Source organism: Silene latifolia, chromosome X (assembly GCF_048544455.1).
Source record: "Silene latifolia isolate original U9 population chromosome X, ASM4854445v1, whole genome shotgun sequence".
Lineage (NCBI taxonomy): Eukaryota > Viridiplantae > Streptophyta > Magnoliopsida > Caryophyllales > Caryophyllaceae > Silene > Silene latifolia.
Genome location: NC_133537.1, coordinates 57809304 through 57816585, shown reverse-complemented (window position 1 = coordinate 57816585; position 7282 = coordinate 57809304). Strand labels below are relative to the sequence as shown.

General features: G+C 40.3%; 1 non-coding gene across 1 annotated transcript; it reads left to right on the top strand.

Annotated features, from left to right (window-relative positions):
* The first annotated feature begins 6943 nt into the window (after positions 1-6943).
* LOC141625950 (small nucleolar RNA R71) lies at positions 6944-7050 on the top strand. Its single transcript, XR_012535690.1, has one exon. It is a non-coding gene; the product is annotated as a small nucleolar RNA R71 (small nucleolar RNA).
* The last annotated feature ends 232 nt before the right edge of the window (positions 7051-7282 follow it).

Sequence of the window (7282 nt, the reverse complement as noted above, 5' to 3'; positions counted from 1 at the left end):
TTGGTCATTGAATATGATCAATTTAGCCTTGTTTTGCCATGAAAATGCAAGATTCTTACTCCTTTCCTACCAAGGGATCAAAATCTCAAAGAATATGCAAAACAAAGAACTAAAGATAAGAAATGACCCAAATAGGCACTAAAAAGCATGGAAACAATGGTAATTCGGGGGCTAAATATGCGCCAATTATGGTCGTATCAAATATCCCCAAACCGAACCTTTGCTCGTCCCGAGTAAAGAGGTGACAAAGACTAGGACCAATACTAACCTAACCTAATAATAATAGCCGATATGAGACAATTAGCGGGTCTCACTCCGCCCCTTCAACTCACAACAAGACAACCATGAGGTAGGATGCCTTCTTGCAAGGCAAGGTGGGTCTTGCCAAAATGGCGACACATCCAAACATTAAGCACACGAAAACACATAATGGATGCATCTACAAAAAGAATAGCCACTTTCCTCATCTAAGTGGCGGAAATTATCTACAAGGGAAGCAATTCAAGGGTACACAATCCTTCATAGATGCAATTTGTTCAAACTACTAAGCCTAGAAGGATACCAATAAATCACCTCCAAGAGGTGTCAAGCTAAGGTACCTTTGTCCTCAATCGTTAAATGCTTTTGTCAAGAGTAGACTCCCTATGGTGTTAGAAACACTGGAGGATCGCAGAATTCCCCCTCTTGCCTAGACAAGAAGAAGGGTCGTCCCCTCTCTACCATGCACAAAAATGGATACGATGGATAAAGGGATCAATAAAATTTGAGTTTCATTTGGGAGTTTGCTTTTGTTTTTGTTTTTCCCCCCAATTTCTTGTGGCATTTGACTTTTTGAGAACACTTTCTTTTTGCCATTTCTTTTTGACTTTTGGCATTTCAATACTTGACAACTTTTTGCATTTCTTTTTGAACATTTTCAAAGTCACCCCAATTAGTAACGAGGGTGCCTTATATTTGAAGCTTTAGGAGTTCTATTTTTGCTCCTCTTTTCATTTGATGCATTTTGCAAACTTTCTTTCACTTTTCATTTCGTTGAACTCAATTTGATTTCTTTTTGTGCCCATTCCCTTTGATGACAAAAATGTATGGTAGAATATGGATGAATGATGGAAGTATGCATGGTTTCAAGGGTCACCTTGGAATAAACGGTAGCCAAGGAGTTATCACACCACAAGGTACTCTTGACTCGGCCTTAAACCATGGGTCAAAGGATACTAGCATGACACATCCTAGGGTGTTTTACAAGTATTCTAACAAGCAAAGTCTTAAGAATAAAAAGCATCTACTAGGGCCTATATACACTTGTCAAGCTTCCCAAGTAGACGGTTTCGCAAAATTTTTCTAACATGCAACTACATGCCATGATGCAACTAGCATATACACATCCTAATGCATATGATTCTACCAACTAATATGCCAAATAATTCTAGATGCAATCCTAAGTTCACATTGTTTTACCGCATCAATCAAAATAAAGCCACATAGTCATTAACATAAAGAGGAAAAAGGAGATTGGAAAGATCATACCATGCGGTCTTCAATATCCTCATGTCTCGGATGTGGCGTAGTCAATCAAAGTGAACAAGGATGAACAAACACAATATATACAAGACAATATATACAAAGGAAATGAACTTGTTTTTGGTTTTTCAATTTTTCAAATTTTTATGATTTTTGAAATTTTTCAATTTTTTTATGGTTTTTGAATAAAAGTTAAGTGTTAGAATTCCCATCCCCACACTAATATGGGCATTGTCCTCAATGGCCAAAATGATGGAAATTATGCAAAAATGATGCATGATTTCTATACTAAATGCAATTCTACACTAAGCTATGCTACATGATGCATGGTTTTTGTTATGACGGAGAGGATAATTTAAATTACCTCCCGTTGCGTATGCATTAACTTCCCCAAACCAAGTAAGACACTATTGCTAATGTCAAAGCATGGGGGAGTTCATGCACATGCTATGCTATGCATGAAACTAGATTGTCATTTTGGATTTTACAAAAGTGGGAACAATAAAGAACACCTCAAAGGAACCGAGGTGTGAGTCCTTTGATGTTGCTAGGACTAAACCAACAATGATCAAAATGAAATAGAATACAAAGAGATATAGACAAACCATGGGAGTGTAGGAATCTCCAAGGCTAGTCTTCCATCATGCTACTATCATCACCACTTCCCTCATGAGAAGTGGTCACATTGCCACTTTCCTTGGCACTTTCTTCTTTGCTTTCTTCACCATCATCTTCCTCATCATTATCTTCACCATCTTCACCATCTCTTTCTTCATCTCCACTTGCTTCTTCCTCAATATTATCATCAATCTCCTCATCATTTCCAACAACCTCATTGTCTTCCACCACGTCCCTAGATGCACCCGGAAACAAGGCTTCTCTATCCGCCCAACTAGGCAAAGGACAAGATGGATCAAGGAGTCCTTGCCTAGCTAGATGTAGGAGGGGAGGATATTGAGCCAAATAAGCATTCTTCCGATCTTCATAAGCTTGCTTGTGCATGGCTTGCATAAGAAGAGTTACATAGTCTTTCCCAATTTCAACTCCTTGTGGTTTGAACTCTTCATAATCATAGGGGTAAGGTGGTATAACAATGGAAGAGGAGGGAGTTTCATGATCACCCTTTTGTTGTTGAATGATGTACTCGGCTTCTTCGGATAGGGGAAGTAAATAGTTGGTCCGGTGGACACTAAGACGGCAAATCTTTGCGGGTAAAGTGAATGATCGGGCCTCACTTGTAAGCCACCCATACTTGGTATCAAGGGAATTGTGAACAACCCACTTAAACTTGTTAATCAAGGTGGACATAGCAATAAGATGGCCACCATCCTTAGCCTTGTACTTGCTATCCTTATTGAAATTAGGATCAAAGTGCTTGGCTAGGACCGTGACAAGGCCGCCATTAACAATAACGGTTTGACCCTTCTTCCCACTATCTACATGGAGCCATCTATCAACCAATAGCCTCAAAGAATTGTAAGGCTTGGTGTGAATTCTTCCAATATTCAAAGTTGATTCAAGGAGAATAAAATCGAGTCCCGTGAAATGATTGGTGCCTTTCCTAGCAATTATGGTATTTCCCACAACTTTGTGCCATATTCTTATGCCCGGATGATGGACCAAAAGAGCACGACAAGCTTTAAAATCTTCAAATTTCTTCCCGGAGATTGCCTCCCAAAGAGGCTCGGGATCATACTTCCCATATTGCTTATAAAATTTATGTTCATCGCTAAGACCCAAAATTTCACCCAATTCCGGAAAGGTAATGCGTCTACTAGTGTTAGCTAAACGAAACTCAATATTTTCCCTATTCTCAACTTTTGTCACTTTTAAAGAACTTAAGAATTCCAAGACAAGGGAGGGGTATGTTACTTCCTCCATTTCAAACAATTTCTTTAAACCCATGGCATTGAAAAAGACTCTTGTTTGTTCAAGAACACCCAACTTCTCTAAAGCATCTTGGCATATGAATTTGGTGGATTGAATTTGTTTCATAGCAAACTTGACAAATGTATTTCTATGGGAATCGGAAATGAATGTTACCTCCGGATAATGCAAGAGTTGATTAATTACCGGAGTAGAGGGTGATGCTTCCATAGAAATTTGTTGAGGTGGTTGCACTTCCAAGCTTGGTGTTGATACCACCATTGCCAAAGCCTTCTTCATTTGTAGAGCTTTTTGCCTTTGAGAGAGAGTTGTAGTCTTTGGTGCCTTTGTTGCCTTTGCTTTTGCTTTTGTTGCTCCCTTTGTTCTTGCCATTTGATGAGCTAACCAAGAAAAAGATCAAAAATCTTCAATTTGTAGAATGCCCAAATCGATTTTGAAAGTGAAAGGCTTTGCCTTTATGAGAACAAAAATCAATTCAAAGGTGAAGATTTTGTGCTTGGTTTTGATTGTTAATGAAGATGGAGTGATTGATTTGTTATTTGAAAGATGGTTTGATTTGATTTTGGTGAGTTTTGTTGAGGGTTTTTGTTTTTGAGATGGAGAGGATGAGGGTTTTGATGTTATGGGTAGTGTTTATGAGTGAATGAATGAATGAATGAAGGTGGGGTGGGTATTTAAAGAACTCGACAATATTAGAACGCAGGGACAATCCGTGCGGATTAGGCGCAATCCGCTCGGATTCTTCAGCTTCAAATTTTCAAAAATCCCGCCTAAAGACGGGCGGATTCTGGGGAATCCGCTCGGATTCTTTTTGGATGAGACGGGCGGATTTCGTGCGCGGACGGACGGATTCTTGTCCGAGATTTTTCTTTGTTTTTCTTCACCGCAAGACGGGCGGATTGTTCACAAGACGGACAGATTCTCGAGAGACGGCGTCTTTCCGTAAATCCGCTCGGATTCTTCAACAGATCAAGAATTTTGCGATTTTCAGCTCGGCCCAAGACGGGCGGATTCTCGGCAGACGCTCGGATCCTCTTCGACGGGCGGATTCTCGAGAATCCGCTCGGATTGGTCCTTGTGCATACGGATTCGATTCCATCCGTGCACCAACGCATTCCCTTATCATTCTTTCTTTCTTTCAAATCTTGTGTTCTTCATTGCGGGGCACTACTAAGGCATGAATAGCCTAGGCAATTGCCATCCCCACACTAAGGTAAAGCACTACACATCAATTAAAATCATTAGTCCCTCCCTCACTTCTCTCTTTTCATGACAATTATTTTGATCAAAGTAAAAATAAATCCAAAAATGACAAAAAATGCAATACAAAAATTGAATGTAAGTTAGGGAGTTAGAAATATTTACAAGTGGTGGTTTAGGGAGGACTCCACCAAACTCTCATTCTTGATGAGATGTCAAGGAGGCATGTTCAAGGTGTTGTTGATGTTGCTCAACACCTTGAAGAAGTAATCAAAAGCTTGTTCATTGTTATGGTAGAGGTCCTCAATAGACCGTGGTTCTTGTTGTTGATCATGATCGATGGCATGCCCAATGTAGGGATTAAAGATCCCTTCAAATTCGTCGTCCCAAAGACCACAAACTTCATTGAGTTGATCATTGAAAATCTCTTGCTTGGATGGAGACAACTCTCCCAATTTCTTCTCTTGGCCAATGAGGCCATCTTCTTCTTCCTTGGTTGATTTTGATGAGCTTTGCAAGCTCTTCTTGTCACAATTCACTTGCTCTTTGAATGGAGCATCTTCAACTTTCTTCCTCCATTGGAGTTCCGATTTCTTCTTCTCATCTTTCCTATTTATAATGATCAATCATGAAACATGGCTCATGCAAACGAGGAGCTCTCATGGTCTTGTCAAGATTAAAAGTTATGCTTTCATCTCCCACTTCTAGAGTGAGCTCTCCATGTTTCACATCAATCACCGCACCCGCTGTGTGTAGGAAAGGTCTTCCTAAGATGATTGGAATGTTGGAATCTTCCTCCATATCAACAATGACAAAGTCCACCAGGATGAAAAACTTCCCAATTCGCACGGGGACATCTTCCCATATCCCTAGCGGTGTCTTCGTCGATCTATCGGCCATTTGAAGAGTGATATTGGTACATTTAAGCTCTCCCATTCCCAACCTTTTACTTACCGAGTACGGCATGACACTCACACTAGCCCCTAGATCACATAAGGCTTTGTTGATCGTTGTGTCGCCAATGGTACACGGTATTGAGAAGCTTCCCGGATCCTTTAATTTTGGAGGTGAACTCCCTTGAAGTATTGCACTACTCACCTTGGTGAAGGCGATAGTCTCAAGTTTCCGGATTGACTTCTTCTTTGTGAGGATATCTTTCATGTACTTTGCATAGGCCGGAACGTGATTGATTAATTCCGTGAAAGGAATTGAGACTTCTAAGTTCTTCACAATTTCCATGAACTTTCCAAGTTGATCATCAAATTTAGGCTTGGCTTGACGACTTGGAAAAGGAAGTCTAATCACAATGGGCTCCTTTTCTATGGCTTTGTCTTCATTTTTCTTTGAGCTTTCTTCTTTTGATGATTCCCCTTCTTTGGGACCTTGCACCACAACTTCATTCTCACTAGCTCTCGCAACTTCATCCTCAACTTGCTCCTTCGGTGCTTTATATCTTGTACCACTTCTCAAGTGAATGGCACTAACCGTTTCATGTCTAGGGGGATTACCTTGTGGTGGTAATTGCCCCTTTTGTCTTTGTGAGCTCGAAGATGCTAGTTGGGTCAATTGTGTTTCCAACATCTTGGTGTGAGCTAGAATGTTGTTGATGGTGGTGTCTTTTGCTTGGCTATCTTTTTGCATTTGGGTGAAAAATTCTTGTTGATTCTTTTGCATTTGGAGGACCGCTTTTTGGACATCAAAACTTTGGTCATTGTGGTGATTGTATGGATTTTGATTTTGGTAACCTTGGTTTTGATTGAAAAAGGGTCTTTGATTTTGATTTCTCATGGGTGGTGGAGTGTATGTTGTTTGAGGGTTTTGGACATTTTGGCTTTTGTATGAGAGATTTGGGTGGAACTTGGTGTTTTCATTGTAAAAATTTGAATAAGGGGTACCACTTTTGTAAGCTTGGAAAGCATTGACTTGCTCGGTTGTTCCCCTACATTCGCTTAAGTCATGACCCAAGGTTCCACAATTCTCACATATCCCGCTTGGGATTGATGAGGATGCCGTCATGGCATTGACATGATGCTTTGATGATTTTGAGATTTCCTCAAGTCTAGCCATAGCTTGTTCAAACTTCAAGTTGATTGTGTCAATGTGAGCACTAAGTTGAGCACCCAATTGAGTAACGGTGTCCACTTCATACTTTCCTCCTCTAGTAGCCTTGCGAGGCCTACTATATTGCGAATTATGGACCGCCATTTCCTCAATCTTGTTCCATGTTTGATTGTCATCAACTTCGGTGAACATTCCATTTGATCCCATATTGAGAATGTTCCTTGAATCTTCATATAAACCATTCCAAAATTGTTGCACTAAAAACCATTCGCTAAGTCCATGGTGAGGACATGAGCGACAAATACCTTTGAACCGCTCCCAAGCTTCATACAAAGATTCTTCATCCCTTTGCTTAAAACCCGTAATTTGAGCTCTTAGCATATTGGTCTTCTCCTGGGTAGAATTTTTTGTAGAAAGCTAGAGCTAGCTTCTTCCAAGAATCTATTCCAAGGGTGGCCTTATCAAGGCCCTTCAACCATTGCTTTGCGGTGCCGATTAACGAAAAAGGAAATAAGACCCATCTTATTTGGTCTTGAGTCACGCCCGTTTGAGAGATAGCTTCACAATAATCACAAAATGTTTCCATATGAGAATGAGGGTCCTCACTAGGCAT